A 22,019-nucleotide genomic window follows, 5' to 3' on the forward strand; every position below is an offset into this window, starting at 1 on the left:
AGCCGCACCAACATAATAGAGATACAGAAACCCCGTGGCCCCTTTCTTTGAGATAACTCTGCACTATTGCGACCTGCAAATGCCACTTCCAGCTCAGCTGTGCAGAAGAAGAACAACAAGAAGAAGAAATATCTCGAAATATGTCCGTCAGGCCCCTTCCCTTGAGATAAATCTGCAAATATCTCGGAAACGAAGCGAGCTATGGCAAAATGTTAAGAGACCGTTTTTGTAGAGAATTAAGTTTCCTACTTTTTATGTTCTATGATATTTTTTGATCAGATGCGTAGTTCTCGAGATATATCAAGATATTTAAAAGTTCCGAAGCCGCACCAACATAATAGAGATACAGAAACACCGTGGCCCCTTTCTTTGAGATAACTCTGCACTATTGCGAGCTGCAAATGCCACTTCCAGCTTAGCTGTGCAGAAGAAGAACAACAAGAAGAAGAAATATCTCGAAATATGTCCCTTGAGATATATCTGCAAATATCTCGGAAACGAAGCGAGCTATGGCAAAATGTTAAGAGACCTTTTTTGTAGAGAATTATGTTTCCTACAATATAGGTTCTATGATATTTTTTGACCAGAAGCGTAGTTTTCGAGATATATCGAGATATTTAAAAGTCCCGAAGCCGCACCAACATAATAGAGATACAGAAACACCGTGGCCCCTTTCGTTGAGATAACTCTGCACTAGTGCGAGCCGCAAATGCCACTTCCAGCTTAGCTGTGCAGAAGAAGAACAACAAGAAGAAGAAATATCTCGAAATATGTCCGTCAGGCCCCTTCCCTTGAGATAAATCTGCAAATATCTCGGAAACGAAGCGAGCTATGGCAAAATGTTAAGAGACCTTTTTTGTAGAGAATTAAGTTTCCTACTTTTTATGTTCTATGATATTTTTTGATCAGATGCGTAGTTCTCGAGATATATCAAGATATCTAAAAGTTCCGAAGCCGCACCAACATAATAGAGATACAGAAACACCGTGGCCCCTTTCTTTGAGATAACTCTGCACTATTGCGAGCTGCAAATGCCACTTCCAGCTTAGCTGTGCAGAAGAAGAACAACAAGAAGAAGAAATATCTCGAAATATGTCCGTCAGGCCCCTTCCCTTGAGATAAATCTGCAAATATCTCGGAAACAAAGAGAGCTATGGCAAAATGTTAAGAGACCTTTTTTGTAGAGAATTAAGTTTCCTACTTTTTATGTTCTATGATATTTTTTGATCTGATGCGTAGTTCTCGAGATATATCAAGATATTTAAAAGTTCCGAAGCCGCACCAACATAATAGAGATACAGAAACACCGTGGCCCCTTTCTTTGAGATAACTCTGCACTATTGCGAGCTGTAAATGCCACTTCCAGCTTAGCTGTGCAGAAGAAGAACAACAAGAAGAAGAAATATCTCGAAATATGTCCGTCAGGCCCCTTCCCTTGAGATATATCTGCAAATATCTCGGAAACGAAGCGAGCTATGGCGAAATGCTAAGAGACCTTTTTTGTAGAGAATTATGTTTCCTACAATTTGTGTTCTATGATATTTTTTGATCAGAAGCGTAGTTTTCGAGATATATCGAGATATTTAAAAGTTCCGAAGCCGCACCAACATAATAGAGATACAGAAACACCGTGGCCCCTTTCGTTGAGATAACTCTGCACTAGTGCGAGCCGCAAATGCCACTTCCAGCTTAGCTGTGCAGAAGAAGAACAACAAGAAGAAGAAATATCTCGAAATATGTCCGTCAGGCCCCTTCCCTTGAGATAAATCTGCAAATATCTCGGAAACGAAGCGAGCTATGGCAAAATGTTAAGAGACCTTTTTTGTAGAGAATTAAGTTTCCTACTTTTTATCTTCTATGATATTTTTTGATCAGATGCGTAGTTCTCGAGATATATCAAGATATTTAAAAGTTCCGAAGCCGCACCAACATAATAGAGATACAGAAACACCGTGGCCCCTTTCTTTGAGATAACTCTGCACTATTGCGAGCTGCAAATGCCACTTCCAGCTTAGCTGTGCAGAGGAAGAACAACAAGAAGAAGAAATATCTCGAAATATGTCCGTCAGGCCCCTTCCCTTGAGATAAATCTGCAAATATCTCGGAAACGAAGCGAGCTATGGCAAAATGTTAAGAGACCTTTTTTGTAGAGAATTAAGTTTCCTACTTTTTATGTTCTATGATATTTTTTGATCAGATGCGTAGTTCTCGAGATATATCAAGATATTTAAAAGTTCCGAAGCCGCACCAACATAATAGAGATACAGAAACACCGTGGCCCCTTTCTTTGAGATAACTCTGCACGATTGCGAGCTGGAAATGCCACTTCCAGTTTAGCTGTGCAGAAGAAGAACAAGAAGAAGAAGAAATATCTCGAAATATGTCCATCAGGACCCTTCCCTTGAGATAAATCTGCAAATATCTCGGAAACGAAGCGAGCTATGGCAAAATGTTAAGAGACCTTTTCTGTAGAGAATAATGTTTCCTACAATTTACGTTCTATGATATTTTTTGATCAGAAGCGTAGTTTTCGAGATATATCGAGATATTTAAAAGTTCCGAAGCCGCACCAACATAATAGAGATACAGAAACACCGTGGCCCCTTTCTTTGAGATAACTCTGCACTAGTGCGAGCCGCAAATGCCACTTCCAGCTTAGCTGTGCAGAAGGAGAACAACAAGAAGAAGAAATATCTCGAAATATGTCCGACAGGCCCCTTCCCTTGAGATAAATCTGCAAATATCTCGGAAACGAAGCGAGCTATGGCGAAATGTTAAGAGACCTTTTTTGTAGAGAATTAAGTTTCCTACTTTTTATCTTCTATGATATTTTTTGATCAGATGCGTAGTTCTCGAGATATATCAAGATATTTAAAAGTTCCGAAGCCGCACCAACATAATAGAGATACAGAAACACCGTGGCCCCTTCCTTTGAGATAACTCTGCACTATTGCGAGCTGCAAATGCCACTTCCAGCTTAGCTGTGCAGAGGAAGAACAACAAGAAGAAGAAGTATCTCGAAATATGTCCGTCAGGCCCGTTCCTTTGAGCTGAATCTGCAAATACCTCGGAAACGAAGCGAGCTATGGCAAAATGTTAAGAGACGGTTTTGGTAGTGAATTATGTTTCCTACAATTTATGTTCTATGATATTTTTTGATCAGAGGCGTAGTTTTCGAGATATATCGAGATATTTAAAAGTTCCGAAGCCGCACCAACATAATAGAGATACAGAAACACCGTGGCCCCTTTCTTTGAGATATCTCTGCACTATTGCGAGCTGCAAATGCCACTTCCAGCTTAGCTGCGCAGAAGAAGAACAACAAGAAGAAGAAATATCTCGAAATATGTCCGTCAGGCCCCTTCTCTTGAGATATATCTGCAAATATCTCGGAAACGAAGCGAGCTATGGCAAAATGTTAAGAGACCTTTTTTGTAGAGAATTATGTTTCCTACAATTTATGTTCTATGATATTTTTTGATCAGATGCGTAGTTCTCGAGATATACCAAGATATTTAAAAGTTCCGAAGCCGCACCAACATAATAGAGATACAGAAACACCGTGGCCCCTTTCTTTGAGATAACTCTGCACTATTGCGAGCTGCAAATGCCACTTCCAGCTTAGCTGTGCAGAAGAAGAACAACAAGAAGAAGAAATATCTCGAAATATGTCCGTCAGGCCCCTTCCCTTGAGATAAATCTGCAAATATCTCGGAAACAAAGAGAGCTATGGCAAAATGTTAAGAGACCTTTTTTGTAGAGAATTAAGTTTCCTACTTTTTATGTTCTATGATATTTTTTGATCTGATGCGTAGTTCTCGAGATATATCAAGATATTTAAAAGTTCCGAAGCCGCACCAACATAATAGAGATACAGAAACACCGTGGCCCCTTTCTTTGAGATAACTCTGCACTATTGCGAGCTGTAAATGCCACTTCCAGCTTAGCTGTGCAGAAGAAGAACAACAAGAAGAAGAAATATCTCGAAATATGTCCGTCAGGCCCCTTCCCTTGAGATATATCTGCAAATATCTCGGAAACGAAGCGAGCTATGGCGAAATGCTAAGAGACCTTTTTTGTAGAGAATTATGTTTCCTACAATTTGTGTTCTATGATATTTTTTGATCAGAAGCGTAGTTTTCGAGATATATCGAGATATTTAAAAGTTCCGAAGCCGCACCAACATAATAGAGATACAGAAACACCGTGGCCCCTTTCGTTGAGATAACTCTGCACTAGTGCGAGCCGCAAATGCCACTTCCAGCTTAGCTGTGCAGAAGAAGAACAACAAGAAGAAGAAATATCTCGAAATATGTCCGTCAGGCCCCTTCCCTTGAGATAAATCTGCAAATATCTCGGAAACGAAGCGAGCTATGGCAAAATGTTAAGAGACCTTTTTTGTAGAGAATTAAGTTTCCTACTTTTTATGTTCTATGATATTTTTTGATCAGATGCGTAGTTCTCGAGATATATCAAGATATTTAAAAGTTCCGAAGCCGCACCAACATAATAGAGATACAGAAACACCGTGGCCCCTTTCTTTGAGATAACTCTGCACGATTGCGAGCTGGAAATGCCACTTCCAGTTTAGCTGTGCAGAAGAAGAACAAGAAGAAGAAGAAATATCTCGAAATATGTCCATCAGGACCCTTCCCTTGAGATAAATCTGCAAATATCTCGGAAACGAAGCGAGCTATGGCAAAATGTTAAGAGACCTTTTCTGTAGAGAATAATGTTTCCTACAATTTACGTTCTATGATATTTTTTGATCAGAAGCGTAGTTTTCGAGATATATCGAGATATTTAAAAGTTCCGAAGCCGCACCAACATAATAGAGATACAGAAACACCGTGGCCCCTTTCTTTGAGATAACTCTGCACTAGTGCGAGCCGCAAATGCCACTTCCAGCTTAGCTGTGCAGAAGGAGAACAACAAGAAGAAGAAATATCTCGAAATATGTCCGACAGGCCCCTTCCCTTGAGATAAATCTGCAAATATCTCGGAAACGAAGCGAGCTATGGCGAAATGTTAAGAGACCTTTTTTGTAGAGAATTAAGTTTCCTACTTTTTATCTTCTATGATATTTTTTGATCAGATGCGTAGTTCTCGAGATATATCAAGATATTTAAAAGTTCCGAAGCCGCACCAACATAATAGAGATACAGAAACACCGTGGCCCCTTCCTTTGAGATAACTCTGCACTATTGCGAGCTGCAAATGCCACTTCCAGCTTAGCTGTGCAGAGGAAGAACAACAAGAAGAAGAAGTATCTCGAAATATGTCCGTCAGGCCCGTTCCTTTGAGCTGAATCTGCAAATACCTCGGAAACGAAGCGAGCTATGGCAAAATGTTAAGAGACCTTTTTTGTAGAGAATTATGTTTCCTACAATTTATGTTCTATGATATTTTTTGATCAGATGCGTAGTTCTCGAGATATACCAAGATATTTAAAAGTTCCGAAGCCGCACCAACATAATAGAGATACAGAAACACCGTGGCCCCTCTCTTTGAGATAACTCTGCACAATTGCGAGCTGCAAATGCCAGTTCCAGCTTAGCTGTGCAGAAGAGGAACAACAAGAAGAAGAAATATCTCGAAATATGTCCGTCAGGCCCCTTCCCTTGAGATAAATCTGCAAATATCTCGGAAACGAAGCGAGCTATGGCAAAATGTTAAGAGACCTTTTTTGTAGAGAATTATGTTTCCTACTTTTTATGTTCTATGATATTTTTTGATCAGACGCGTAGTTCTCGAGATATATCAAGATATTTAAAAGTTCCGAAGCCGCACCAACATAATAGAGATACAGAAACACCGTGGCTCCTTTCTTTGAGATAACTCTGCACTATTGCGACCTGGAAATGCCAATTCCAGTTTAGCTGTTCAGAAGAAGAACAACAAGAAGAAGAAATATCTCGAAATATGTCCGTTAGGCCCCTTCCCTTGAGATACATCTGCAAATATCTCGGAAACGAACCGAGCTATGGCAAAATGTTAAGAGACCTTTTTTGTAGAGAATTAAGTTTCCTACGTTTTATGTTCTATGATATTTTTTGATCAGATGCGTAGTTCTCGAGATATATCAAGATATTTAAAAGTTCCGAAGCCGCACCAACATAATAGAGATACAGAAACACCGTGGCCCCTTTCTTTGAGATAACTCTGCACTATTGCGAGCTGCAAATGCCACTTCCAGCTTAGCTGTGCAGAGGAAGAACAACAAGAAGAAGGAATATCTCGAAATATGTCCGTCAGGCCAGTTCCTTTGAGCTGAATCTGCAAATATCTCGGAAACAAAGAGAGCTATGGCAAAATGTTAAGAGACCTTTTTTGTAGAGAATTAAGTTTCCTACTTTTTATGTTCTATGATATTTTTTGATCTGATGCGTAGTTCTCGAGATATATCAAGATATTTAAAAGTTCCGAAGCCGCACCAACATAATAGAGATACAGAAACACCGTGGCCCCTTCCTTTGAGATAACTCTGCACTATTGCGAGCTGTAAATGCCACTTCCAGCTTAGCTGTGCAGAGGAAGAACAACAAGAAGAAGAAATATCTCGAAATATGTCCGTCAGGCCCCTTCCCTTGAGATAAATCTGCAAATATCTCGGAAACGAAGCGAGCTATGGCAAAATGTTAAGAGACCTTTTTTGTAGAGAATTAAGTTTCCTACTTTTTATGTTCTATGATATTTTTTGATCAGATGCGTAGTTCTCGAGATATATCAAGATATTTAAAAGTTCCGAAGCCGCACCAACATAATAGAGATACAGAAACACCGTGGCCCCTTTCTTTGAGATAACTCTGCACGATTGCGAGCTGGAAATGCCACTTCCAGTTTAGCTGTGCAGAAGAAGAACAAGAAGAAGAAGAAATATCTCGAAATATGTCCATCAGGACCCTTCCCTTGAGATAAATCTGCAAATATCTCGGAAACGAAGCGAGCTATGGCAAAATGTTAAGAGACCTTTTCTGTAGAGAATAATGTTTCCTACAATTTACGTTCTATGATATTTTTTGATCAGAAGCGTAGTTTTCGAGATATATCGAGATATTTAAAAGTTCCGAAGCCGCACCAACATAATAGAGATACAGAAACACCGTGGCCCCTTTCTTTGAGATAACTCTGCACTAGTGCGAGCCGCAAATGCCACTTCCAGCTTAGCTGTGCAGAAGGAGAACAACAAGAAGAAGAAATATCTCGAAATATGTCCGACAGGCCCCTTCCCTTGAGATAAATCTGCAAATATCTCGGAAACGAAGCGAGCTATGGCGAAATGTTAAGAGACCTTTTTTGTAGAGAATTAAGTTTCCTACTTTTTATCTTCTATGATATTTTTTGATCAGATGCGTAGTTCTCGAGATATATCAAGATATTTAAAAGTTCCGAAGCCGCACCAACATAATAGAGATACAGAAACACCGTGGCCCCTTCCTTTGAGATAACTCTGCACTATTGCGAGCTGCAAATGCCACTTCCAGCTTAGCTGTGCAGAGGAAGAACAACAAGAAGAAGAAGTATCTCGAAATATGTCCGTCAGGCCCGTTCCTTTGAGCTGAATCTGCAAATACCTCGGAAACGAAGCGAGCTATGGCAAAATGTTAAGAGACGGTTTTGGTAGTGAATTATGTTTCCTACAATTTATGTTCTATGATATTTTTTGATCAGAGGCGTAGTTTTCGAGATATATCGAGATATTTAAAAGTTCCGAAGCCGCACCAACATAATAGAGATACAGAAACACCGTGGCCCCTTTCTTTGAGATATCTCTGCACTATTGCGAGCTGCAAATGCCACTTCCAGCTTAGCTGCGCAGAAGAAGAACAACAAGAAGAAGAAATATCTCGAAATATGTCCGTCAGGTCCCTTCTCTTGAGATATATCTGCAAATATCTCGGAAACGAAGCGAGCTATGGCAAAATGTTAAGAGACCTTTTTTGTAGAGAATTATGTTTCCTACAATTTATGTTCTATGATATTTTTTGATCAGATGCGTAGTTCTCGAGATATACCAAGATATTTAAAAGTTCCGAAGCCGCACCAACATAATAGAGATACAGAAACACCGTGGCCCCTCTCTTTGAGATAACTCTGCACAATTGCGAGCTGCAAATGCCAGTTCCAGCTTAGCTGTGCAGAAGAGGAACAACAAGAAGAAGAAATATCTCGAAATATGTCCGTCAGGCCCCTTCCCTTGAGATAAATCTGCAAATATCTCGGAAACGAAGCGAGCTATGGCAAAATGTTAAGAGACCTTTTTTGTAGAGAATTATGTTTCCTACTTTTTATGTTCTATGATATTTTTTGATCAGACGCGTAGTTCTCGAGATATATCAAGATATTTAAAAGTTCCGAAGCCGCACCAACATAATAGAGATACAGAAACACCGTGGCTCCTTTCTTTGAGATAACTCTGCACTATTGCGACCTGGAAATGCCACTTCCAGTTTAGCTGTTCAGAAGAAGAACAACAAGAAGAAGAAATATCTCGAAATATGTCCGTTAGGCCCCTTCCCTTGAGATACATCTGCAAATATCTCGGAAACGAACCGAGCTATGGCAAAATGTTAAGAGACCTTTTTTGTAGAGAATTAAGTTTCCTACGTTTTATGTTCTATGATATTTTTTGATCAGATGCGTAGTTCTCGAGATATATCAAGATATTTAAAAGTTCCGAAGCCGCACCAACATAATAGAGATACAGAAACACCGTGGCCCCTTTCTTTGAGATAACTCTGCACTATTGCGAGCTGCAAATGCCACTTCCAGCTTAGCTGTGCAGAGGAAGAACAACAAGAAGAAGGAATATCTCGAAATATGTCCGTCAGGCCAGTTCCTTTGAGCTGAATCTGCAAATATCTCGGAAACGAAGCGAGCTATGGCAAAATGTTAAGAGACGTTTTTTGTAGAGAATTATGTTTCCTACAATTTATGTTCTATGATATTTTTTGATCAGAAGCGTAGTTTTCGAGATATATCGAGATATTTAAAAGTTCCGAAGCCGCACCAACATAATAGAGATACAGAAACACCGTGGCCCCTTTCTTTGAGATAACTCTGCACTAGTGCGAGCCGCAAATGCCACTTCCAGCTTAGCTGTGCAGAACAAGAACAACAAGAAGAAGAAATATCTCGAAATATGTCCGTCAGGCACCTTCCCTTGAGATAAATCTGCAAATATCTCGGAAACGAAGCGAGCTATTGCAAAATGTTAAGAGACCTTTTTTGTAGACAATTGAGTTTCCTACTTTTTATGTTCTATGATATTTTTTGATCAGATGCGTAGTTCTCGAGATATATCAAGATATTTAACAGTTCCGAAGCCGCACCAACATAATAGAGATACACAAACACCGTGGCCCCTTTCTTTCAGATAACTATGCACTATTGCGAGCTGTAAATGCCACTTCCAGTTAAGCTGTGCAGAAGAAGAACAACAAGAAGAAGAAATATCTCGAAATATGTCCGTCAGGCCCCTTCCCTTGAGATATATCTGCAAATATCTCGGAAACGAAGCGAGCTATGGCAAAATGTTAAGAGACCTTTTTTGTAGAGAATTATGTTTCCTACAATTTATGTTCTATGATATTTTTTGTTCAGAAGCGTAGTTTTCGAGATATATCGAGATATTTAAAAGTTCCGAAGCCGCACCAACATAATAGAGATACAGAAACACCGTGGCCCCTTTCGTTGAGATAACTCTGCGCTAGTGCGAGCCGCAAATGCCACTTCCAGCTTAGCTGTGCAGAAGAAGAACAACAAGAAGAAGAAATATCTCGAAATATGTCCGTCAGGCCCCTTCCCTTGAGATATATCTGCAATTATCTCGGAAACGAAGCGAGCTATGGCAAAATATTAAGAGACCTTTTTTGTAGAGAATTATGTTTCCTACAATTTATGTTCTATGATATTTTTTGTTCAGAAGCGTAGTTTTCGAGATATATCGAGATATTTAAAAGTTCCGAAGCCGCACCAACATAATAGATATACAGAAACACCGTGGCCCCTTTCGTTGAGATAACTCTGCGCTAGTGCGAGCCGCAAATGCCACTTCCAGCATAGCTGTGCAGAAGAAGAACAACAAGAAGAAGAAATATCTCGAAATATGTCCGTCAGGCCCCTTCCCTTGAGATAAATCTGCAAATATCTCGGAAACGAAGCGAGCTATGGCAAAATGTTAAGAGACCTTTTTTGTAGAGAATTATGTTTCCTACTTTTTATGTTCTATGATATTTTTTGATCAGACGCGTAGTTCTCGAGATATATCAAGATATTTAAAAGTTCCGAAGCCGCACCAACATAATAGAGATACAGAAACACCGTGGCTCCTTTCTTTGAGATAACTCTGCACTATTGCGACCTGGAAATGCCACTTCCAGTTTAGCTGTTCAGAAGAAGAACAACAAGAAGAAGAAATATCTCGAAATATGTCCGTTAGGCCCCTTCCCTTGAGATACATCTGCAAATATCTCGGAAACGAACCGAGCTATGGCAAAATGTTAAGAGACCTTTTTTGTAGAGAATTAAGTTTCCTACGTTTTATGTTCTATGATATTTTTTGATCAGATGCGTAGTTCTCGAGATATATCAAGATATTTAAAAGTTCCGAAGCCGCACCAACATAATAGAGATACAGAAACACCGTGGCCCCTTTCTTTGAGATAACTCTGCACTATTGCGAGCTGCAAATGCCACTTCCAGCTTAGCTGTGCAGAGGAAGAACAACAAGAAGAAGGAATATCTCGAAATATGTCCGTCAGGCCAGTTCCTTTGAGCTGAATCTGCAAATATCTCGGAAACAAAGAGAGCTATGGCAAAATGTTAAGAGACCTTTTTTGTAGAGAATTAAGTTTCCTACTTTTTATGTTCTATGATATTTTTTGATCTGATGCGTAGTTCTCGAGATATATCAAGATATTTAAAAGTTCCGAAGCCGCACCAACATAATAGAGATACAGAAACACCGTGGCCCCTTCCTTTGAGATAACTCTGCACTATTGCGAGCTGTAAATGCCACTTCCAGCTTAGCTGTGCAGAGGAAGAACAACAAGAAGAAGAAATATCTCGAAATATGTCCGTCAGGCCCCTTCCCTTGAGATAAATCTGCAAATATCTCGGAAACGAAGCGAGCTATGGCAAAATGTTAAGAGACCTTTTTTGTAGAGAATTAAGTTTCCTACTTTTTATGTTCTATGATATTTTTTGATCAGATGCGTAGTTCTCGAGATATATCAAGATATTTAAAAGTTCCGAAGCCGCACCAACATAATAGAGATACAGAAACACCGTGGCCCCTTTCTTTGAGATAACTCTGCACGATTGCGAGCTGGAAATGCCACTTCCAGTTTAGCTGTGCAGAAGAAGAACAAGAAGAAGAAGAAATATCTCGAAATATGTCCATCAGGACCCTTCCCTTGAGATAAATCTGCAAATATCTCGGAAACGAAGCGAGCTATGGCAAAATGTTAAGAGACCTTTTCTGTAGAGAATAATGTTTCCTACAATTTACGTTCTATGATATTTTTTGATCAGAAGCGTAGTTTTCGAGATATATCGAGATATTTAAAAGTTCCGAAGCCGCACCAACATAATAGAGATACAGAAACACCGTGGCCCCTTTCTTTGAGATAACTCTGCACTAGTGCGAGCCGCAAATGCCACTTCCAGCTTAGCTGTGCAGAAGGAGAACAACAAGAAGAAGAAATATCTCGAAATATGTCCGACAGGCCCCTTCCCTTGAGATAAATCTGCAAATATCTCGGAAACGAAGCGAGCTATGGCGAAATGTTAAGAGACCTTTTTTGTAGAGAATTAAGTTTCCTACTTTTTATCTTCTATGATATTTTTTGATCAGATGCGTAGTTCTCGAGATATATCAAGATATTTAAAAGTTCCGAAGCCGCACCAACATAATAGAGATACAGAAACACCGTGGCCCCTTCCTTTGAGATAACTCTGCACTATTGCGAGCTGCAAATGCCACTTCCAGCTTAGCTGTGCAGAGGAAGAACAACAAGAAGAAGAAGTATCTCGAAATATGTCCGTCAGGCCCGTTCCTTTGAGCTGAATCTGCAAATACCTCGGAAACGAAGCGAGCTATGGCAAAATGTTAAGAGACGGTTTTGGTAGTGAATTATGTTTCCTACAATTTATGTTCTATGATATTTTTTGATCAGAGGCGTAGTTTTCGAGATATATCGAGATATTTAAAAGTTCCGAAGCCGCACCAACATAATAGAGATACAGAAACACCGTGGCCCCTTTCTTTGAGATATCTCTGCACTATTGCGAGCTGCAAATGCCACTTCCAGCTTAGCTGCGCAGAAGAAGAACAACAAGAAGAAGAAATATCTCGAAATATGTCCGTCAGGTCCCTTCTCTTGAGATATATCTGCAAATATCTCGGAAACGAAGCGAGCTATGGCAAAATGTTAAGAGACCTTTTTTGTAGAGAATTATGTTTCCTACAATTTATGTTCTATGATATTTTTTGATCAGATGCGTAGTTCTCGAGATATACCAAGATATTTAAAAGTTCCGAAGCCGCACCAACATAATAGAGATACAGAAACACCGTGGCCCCTCTCTTTGAGATAACTCTGCACAATTGCGAGCTGCAAATGCCAGTTCCAGCTTAGCTGTGCAGAAGAGGAACAACAAGAAGAAGAAATATCTCGAAATATGTCCGTCAGGCCCCTTCCCTTGAGATAAATCTGCAAATATCTCGGAAACGAAGCGAGCTATGGCAAAATGTTAAGAGACCTTTTTTGTAGAGAATTATGTTTCCTACTTTTTATGTTCTATGATATTTTTTGATCAGACGCGTAGTTCTCGAGATATATCAAGATATTTAAAAGTTCCGAAGCCGCACCAACATAATAGAGATACAGAAACACCGTGGCTCCTTTCTTTGAGATAACTCTGCACTATTGCGAGCTGCAAATGCCACTTCCAGTTTAGCTGTTCAGAAGAAGAACAACAAGAAGAAGAAATATCTCGAAATATGTCCGTTAGGCCCCTTCCCTTGAGATACATCTGCAAATATCTCGGAAACGAACCGAGCTATGGCAAAATGTTAAGAGACCTTTTTTGTAGAGAATTAAGTTTCCTACGTTTTATGTTCTATGATATTTTTTGATCAGATGCGTAGTTCTCGAGATATATCAAGATATTTAAAAGTTCCGAAGCCGCACCAACATAATAGAGATACAGAAACACCGTGGCCCCTTTCTTTGAGATAACTCTGCACTATTGCGAGCTGCAAATGCCACTTCCAGCTTAGCTGTGCAGAGGAAGAACAACAAGAAGAAGGAATATCTCGAAATATGTCCGTCAGGCCAGTTCCTTTGAGCTGAATCTGCAAATATCTCGGAAACGAAGCGAGCTATGGCAAAATGTTAAGAGACGTTTTTTGTAGAGAATTATGTTTCCTACAATTTAGGTTCTATGATATTTTTTGATCAGAAGCGTAGTTTTCGAGATATATCGAGATATTTAAAAGTTCCGAAGCCGCACCAACATAATAGAGATACAGAAACACCGTGGCCCCTTTCTTTGAGATAACTCTGCACTAGTGCGACCCGCAAATGCCACTTCCAGCTTAGCTGTGCAGAACAAGAACAACAAGAAGAAGAAATATCTCGAAATATGTCCGTCAGGCACCTTCCCTTGAGATAAATCTGCAAATATCTCGGAAACGAAGCGAGCTATTGCAAAATGTTAAGAGACCTTTTTTGTAGACAATTGAGTTTCCTACTTTTTATGTTCTATGATATTTTTTGATCAGATGCGTAGTTCTCGAGATATATCAAGATATTTAACAGTTCCGAAGCCGCACCAACATAATAGAGATACACAAACACCGTGGCCCCTTTCTTTCAGATAACTATGCACTATTGCGAGCTGTAAATGCCACTTCCAGTTAAGCTGTGCAGAAGAAGAACAACAAGAAGAAGAAATATCTCGAAATATGTCCGTCAGGCCCCTTCCCTTGAGATATATCTGCAAATATCTCGGAAACGAAGCGAGCTATGGCAAAATGTTAAGAGACCTTTTTTGTAGAGAATTATGTTTCCTACAATTTATGTTCTATGATATTTTTTGTTCAGAAGCGTAGTTTTCGAGATATATCGAGATATTTAAAAGTTCCGAAGCCGCACCAACATAATAGAGATACAGAAACACCGTGGCCCCTTTCGTTGAGATAACTCTGCGCTAGTGCGAGCCGCAAATGCCACTTCCAGCTTAGCTGTGCAGAAGAAGAACAACAAGAAGAAGAAATATCTCGAAATATGTCCGTCAGGCCCCTTCCCTTGAGATATATCTGCAATTATCTCGGAAACGAAGCGAGCTATGGCAAAATATTAAGAGACCTTTTTTGTAGAGAATTATGTTTCCTACAATTTATGTTCTATGATATTTTTTGTTCAGAAGCGTAGTTTTCGAGATATATCGAGATATTTAAAAGTTCCGAAGCCGCACCAACATAATAGATATACAGAAACACCGTGGCCCCTTTCGTTGAGATAACTCTGCGCTAGTGCGAGCCGCAAATGCCACTTCCAGCATAGCTGTGCAGAAGAAGAACAACAAGAAGAAGAAATATCTCGAAATATGTCCGTCAGGCCCCTTCCCTTGAGATAAATCTGCAAATATCTCGGAAACCAAGCGAGCTATGGCAAAATGTTAAGAGACCTTTTTTGTAGAGAATTATGTTTCCTACAATTTATGTTCTATGATATTTTTTGATCAGATGCGTAGTTCTCGAGATATACCAAGATATTTAAAAGTTCCGAAGCCGCACCAACATAATAGAGATACAGAAACACCGTGGCCCCTTTCGTTGAGATAACTCTGCACTAGTGCGAGCCGCAAATGCCACTTCCAGCTTAGCTGTGCAGAAGAAGAACAACAAGAAGAAGAAATATCTCGAAATATGTCCGTCAGGCCCGTTCCTTTGAGCTGAATCTGCAAATATCTCGGAAACGAAGAGAGCTATGGCAAAATGTTAAGAGACCTTTTTTGTAGAGAGTTAAGTTTCCTACTTTTCATGTTCTATGATATTTTTTGATCAGATGCGTAGTTCTCGAGATATATCAAGATATTTAAAAGTTCCGAAGCAGCACCAACATAATAGAGATACAGAAACACCGTGGCCCCTTTCTTTGAGATAACTCTGCACTATTGCGAGCTGTAAATGCCACTTCCAGCTTAGCTGTGCAGAAGAAGAACAACAAGAAGAAGAAATATCTCGAAATATGTCCGGCAGGCCCCTTCCCTTGAGATATATCTGCAAATATCTCGGAAACGAAGCGAGCTATGGCAAAATGTTAAGAGACCTTTTTTGTAGAGAATTAAGTTTCCTACTTTTTATGTTCTATGATATTTTTTGATCAGATGCGTAGTTCTCGAGATATATCAAGATATTTGAAAGTTCCGAAGCCGCACCAACATAATAGAGATACAGAAACACCGTGGGCCCTTTCTTTGAGATAACTCTGCACTATTGCGAGCTGCAAATGCCACTTCCAGCTTAGCTGCGCAGAGGAAGAACAACAAGAAGAAGAAATATCTCGAAATATGTCCGTCAGGCCAGTTCCTTTGAGCTGATTCTGCAAATATCTCGGAAACGAAGCGAGCTATGGCAAAATGTTAGGAGACGTTTTTTGTAGAGAATTATGTTTCCTACAATTTATGTTCTATGATATTTTTTGATCAGAAGCGTAGTTTTCGAGATATATCGAGATATTTAAAAGTTCCGAAGCCGCACCAACATAATAGAGATACAGAAACACCGTGGCCCCTTTCTTTGAGATAACTCTGCACTATTGCAACCTGCAAATGCCACTTCCAGCTCAGCTGTGCAGAAGAAGAACAACAAGAAGAAGAAATATCTCGAAATATGTCCGTCAGGCCCCTTCCCTTGAGATAAATCTGCAAATATCTCGGAAACGAAGCGAGCTATGGCAAAATGTTAAGAGACGTTTTTTGTAGAGAATTATGTTTCCTACAATTTATGTTCTATGATATTTTCTGATCAGAAGCGTAGTTTTCGAGATATATCGAGATATTTAAAAGTTCCGAAGCCGCACCAACATAATAGAGATACAGAAACACCGTGGCCCCTTTCTTTGAGATAACTCTGCACTAGTGCGAGCCGCAAATGCCACTTCCAGCTTAGCTGTGCAGAAGAAGAACAACAAGAAGAAGAAATATCTCGAAATATGTCCGACAGGCCCCTTCCCTTGAGATAAATCTGCAAATATCTCGGAAACGAAGCGAGCTATGGCAAAATGTTAAGAGACGGTTTTGGTAGTGAATTATGTTTCCTACAATTTATGTTCTATGATATTTTTTGATCAGAGGCGTAGTTTTCGAGATATATCAAGATATTTAAAAGTTCCGAAGCCGCACCAACATAATAGAGATACAGAAACACCGTGGCCCCTTTCTTTGAGATAACTCTGCACTATTGCGAGCTGCAAATGCCACTTCCAGCTTAGCTGTGCAGAGGAAGAACAACAAGAAGAAGGAATATCTCGAAATATGTCCGTCAGGCCAGTTCCTTTGAGCTGAATCTGCAAATATCTCGGAAACGAAGCGAGCTATGGCAAAATGTTAAGAGACGTTTTTTGTAGAGAATTATGTTTCCTACAATTTATGTTCTATGATATTTTTTGATCAGAAGCGTAGTTTTCGAGATATATCGAGATATTTAAAAGTTCCGAAGCCGCACCAACATAATAGAGATACAGAAACACCGTGGGCCCTTTCTTTGAGATAACTCTGCACTATTGCGAGCTGCAAATGCCACTTCCAGCTTAGCTGCGCAGAGGAAGAACAACAAGAAGAAGAAATATCTCGAAATATGTCCGTCAGGCCAGTTCCTTTGAGCTGATTCTGCAAATATCTCGGAAACGAAGCGAGCTATGGCAAAATGTTAAGAGACGTTTTTTGTAGAGAATTATGTTTCCTACAATTTATGTTCTATGATATTTTTTGATCAGAAGCGTAGTTTTCGAGATATATCGAGATATTTAAAAGTTCCGAAGCCGCACCAACATAATAGAGATACAGAAACACCGTGGCCCCTTTCTTTGAGATAACTCTGCACTATTGCAACCTGCAAATGCCACTTCCAGCTCAGCTGTGCAGAAGAAGAACAACAAGAAGAAGAAATATCTCGAAATATGTCCGTCAGGCCCCTTCCCTTGAGATAAATCTGCAAATATCTCGGAAACGAAGCGAGCTATGGCAAAATGTTAAGAGACGTTTTTTGTAGAGAATTATGTTTCCTACAATTTATGTTCTATGATATTTTCTGATCAGAAGCGTAGTTTTCGAGATATATCGAGATATTTAAAAGTTCCGAAGCCGCACCAACATAATAGAGATACAGAAACACCGTGGCCCCTTTCTTTGAGATAACTCTGCACTAGTGCGAGCCGCAAATGCCACTTCCAGCTTAGCTGTGCAGAAGAAGAACAACAAGAAGAAGAAATATCTCGAAATATGTCCGACAGGCCCCTTCCCTTGAGATAAATCTGCAAATATCTCGGAAACGAAGCGAGCTATGGCAAAATGTTAAGAGACGGTTTTGGTAGTGAATTATGTTTCCTACAATTTATGTTCTATGATATTTTTTGATCAGAGGCGTAGTTTTCGAGATATATCAAGATATTTAAAAGTTCCGAAGCCGCACCAACATAATAGAGATACAGAAACACCGTGGCCCCTTTCTTTGAGATAACTCTGCACTATTGCGAGCTGCAAATGCCACTTCCAGCTTAGCTGTGCAGAGGAAGAACAACAAGAAGAAGGAATATCTCGAAATATGTCCGTCAGGCCAGTTCCTTTGAGCTGAATCTGCAAATATCTCGGAAACGAAGCGAGCTATGGCAAAATGTTAAGAGACGTTTTTTGTAGAGAATTATGTTTCCTACAATTTATGTTCTATGATATTTTTTGATCAGAAGCGTAGTTTTCGAGATATATCGAGATATTTAAAAGTTCCGAAGCCGCACCAACATAATAGAGATACAGAAACACCGTGGCCCCTTTCTTTGAGATAACTCTGCACTAGTGCGAGCCGCAAATGCCACTTCCAGCTTAGCTGTGCAGAACAAGAACAACAAGAAGAAGAAATATCTCGAAATATGTCCGTCAGGCACCTTCCCTTGAGATAAATCTGCAAATATCTCGGAAACGAAGCGAGCTATTGCAAAATGTTAAGAGACCTTTTTTGTAGACAATTGAGTTTCCTACTTTTTATGTTCTATGATATTTTTTGATCAGATGCGTAGTTCTCGAGATATATCAAGATATTTAAAAGTTCCGAAGCCGCACCAACATAATAGAGATACACAAACACCGTGGCCCCTTTCTTTCAGATAACTATGCACTATTGCGAGCTGTAAATGCCACTTCCAGTTAAGCTGTGCAGAAGAAGAACAACAAGAAGAAGAAATATCTCGAAATATGTCCGTCAGGCCCCTTCCCTTGAGATATATCTGCAAATATCTCGGAAACGAAGCGAGCTATGGCAAAATGTTAAGAGACCTTTTTTGTAGAGAATTATGTTTCCTACAATTTATGTTCTATGATATTTTTTGTTCAGAAGCGTAGTTTTCGAGATATATCGAGATATTTAAAAGTTCCGAAGCCGCACCAACATAATAGAGATACAGAAACACCGTGGCCCCTTTCGTTGAGATAACTCTGCGCTAGTGCGAGCCGCAAATGCCACTTCCAGCTTAGCTGTGCAGAAGAAGAACAACAAGAAGAAGAAATATCTCGAAATATGTCCGTCAGGCCCCTTCCCTTGAGATAAATCTGCAAATATCTCGGAAACGAAGCGAGCTATGGCAAAATGTTAAGAGACCTTTTTTGTAGAGAATTATGTTTCCTACAATTTATGTTCTATGATATTTTTTGATCAGATGCGTAGTTCTCGAGATGTACCAAGATATTTAAAAGTTCCGAAGCCGCACCAACATAATAGAGATACAGAAACACCGTGGCCCCTTTCTTTGAGATAACTCTGCACTATTGCGAGCTGCAAATGCCTCTTCCAGCTTAGCTGTGCAGAGGAAGAACAACAAGAAGAAGGAATATCTCGAAATATGTCCGTCAGGCCCCTTCCCTTGAGATAAATCTGCAAATATCTCGGAAACGAAGCGAGCTATGGCAAAATGTTAAGAGACCTTTTTTGTAGAGAATTATGTTTCCTACAATTTATGTTCTATGATATTTTTTGATCAGAAGCGTAGTTTTCGAGATATATCGAGATATTTAAAAGTTCCGAAGCCGCACCAACATAATAGAGATACAGAAACACCGTGGCCCCTTTCGTTGAGATAACTCTGCGCTAGTGCGAGCCGCAAATGCCACTTCCAGCTTAGCTGTGCAGAAGAAGAACAACAAGAAGAAGAAATATCTCGAAATATGTCCGTCAGGCCCCTTCCCTTGAGATAAATCTGCAAATATCTCGGAAACGAAGCGAGCTATTGCAAAATGTTAAGAGACCTTTTTTGTAGACAATTGAGTTTCCTACTTTTTATGTTCTATGATATTTTTTGATCAGATGCGTAGTTCTCGAGATATATCAAGATATTTAAAAGTTCCGAAGCCGCACCAACATAATAGAGATACACAAACACCGTGGCCCCTTTCTTTCAGATAACTATGCACTATTGCGAGCTGTAAATGCCACTTCCAGTTAAGCTGTGCAGAAGAAGAACAACAAGAAGAAGAAATATCTCGAAATATGTCCGTCAGGCCCCTTCCCTTGAGATATATCTGCAAATATCTCGGAAACGAAGCGAGCTATGGCAAAATGTTAAGAGACCTTTTTTGTAGAGAATTATGTTTCCTACAATTTATGTTCTATGATATTTTTTGTTCAGAAGCGTAGTTTTCGAGATATATCGAGATATTTAAAAGTTCCGAAGCCGCACCAACATAATAGAGATACAGAAACACCGTGGCCCCTTTCGTTGAGATAACTCTGCGCTAGTGCGAGCCGCAAATGCCACTTCCAGCTTAGCTGTGCAGAAGAAGAACAACAAGAAGAAGAAATATCTCGAAATATGTCCGTCAGGCCCCTTCCCTTGAGATAAATCTGCAAATATCTCGGAAACGAAGCGAGCTATGGCAAAATGTTAAGAGACCTTTTTTGTAGAGAATTATGTTTCCTACAATTTATGTTCTATGATATTTTTTGATCAGATGCGTAGTTCTCGAGATGTACCAAGATATTTAAAAGTTCCGAAGCCGCACCAACATAATAGAGATACAGAAACACCGTGGCCCCTTTCTTTGAGATAACTCTGCACTATTGCGAGCTGCAAATGCCTCTTCCAGCTTAGCTGTGCAGAGGAAGAACAACAAGAAGAAGGAATATCTCGAAATATGTCCGTCAGGCCCCTTCCCTTGAGATAAATCTGCAAATATCTCGGAAACGAAGCGAGCTATGGCAAAATGTTAAGAGACCTTTTTTGTAGAGAATTATGTTTCCTACAATTTATGTTCTATGATATTTTTTGATCAGAAGCGTAGTTTTCGAGATATATCGAGATATTTAAAAGTTCCGAAGCCGCACCAACATAATAGAGATACAGAAACACCGTGGCCCCTGTCTTTGAGATAACTCTGCACTAGTGCGAGCCGCAAATGCCACTTCCAGCTTAGCTGTGCAGAAGAAGAACAACAAGAAGAAGAAATATCTCGAAATATGTCCGTCAGGCCCCTTCCCTTGAGATAAATCTGCAAATATCTCGGAAACGAAGCGAGCTATGGCAAAATGTTTAGAGACCTTTCTTGTAGAGAATTAAGTTTCCTACTTTTTATGTAGTATGATATTTTTTGATCAGATGCGTAGTTCTCGAGATATATCAAGATATTTAAAAGTTCCGAAGCCGCACCAACATAATAGAGATACAGAAACACCGTGGCCCCTTTCTTTGGGATAACTCTGCACTATTGCGAGCTGCAAATGCCACTTCCAGCTTAGCTGTGCAGAAGAAGAACAACAAGAAGAAGAAATATCTCGAAATATGTCCGTCAGGCCACTTCCCTTGAGATGAATCTGCAAATATCTCGGAAACGAAGCGAGCTATGGCAAAATGTTAAGAGACCTTTTTTGTAGAGAATAATGTTTCCTACAATTTACGCTCTACGATATTTTTTGATCAGAAGCGTAGTTTTCGAGATATATCGAGATATTTAAAAGTTCCGAAGCCGCACCAACATAATAGAGATACAGAAACACCGTGGCCCCTTTCTTTGAGATAACTCTGCACTAGTGCGAGCCGCAAATGCCACTTCCAGCTTAGCTGTGCAGAGGAAGAACAACAAGAAGAAGAAATATCTCGAAATATGTCCGTCAGGCCAGTTCCTTTGAGCTGAATCTGCAAATATCTCGGAAACGAAGCGAGCTATGGCAAAATGTTAAGAGACGTTTTTTGTAGAGAATTAAGTTTCCTACTTTTTATGTTGTATGATATTTTTTGATCAGATGCGTAGTTCTCGAGATATATCAAGATATTTAAAAGTTCCGAAACCGCACCAACATAATAGAGATACAGAAACACCGTGGCCCCTTTCTTTGAGATAACTCTGCACTATTGCGAGCTGTAAATGCCACTTCCAGCTTAGCTGTGCAGAAGAAGAACAACAAGAAGAAATATCTCGAAGTATGTCCGTCAGGCCCCTGCCCTTGAGATATATCTGCAAATATCTCGGAAACCAAGCGAGCTATGGCAAAATGTTAAGAGACCTTTTTTGTAGAGAATTATGTTTCCTACTTTTTATGTTCTATGATATTTTTTGATCAGATGCGTAGTTCTCGAGATATATCAAGATATTTAAAAGTTCCGAAGCCGCACCAACATAATACAGATACAGAAACACCGTGGCCCCTTTCTTTGAGATAACTCTGCACTATTGCGAGCTGTAAATGCCACTTCCAGCTTAGCTGTGCAGAAGAAGAACAACAAGAAGAAATATCTCGAAATATG

The sequence above is a fragment of the Osmia lignaria genome, unplaced genomic scaffold (assembly GCF_051020975.1).
Source record: "Osmia lignaria lignaria isolate PbOS001 unplaced genomic scaffold, iyOsmLign1 scaffold0006, whole genome shotgun sequence".
In the NCBI taxonomy this organism is placed as follows: Eukaryota; Metazoa; Arthropoda; class Insecta; order Hymenoptera; family Megachilidae; genus Osmia; species Osmia lignaria.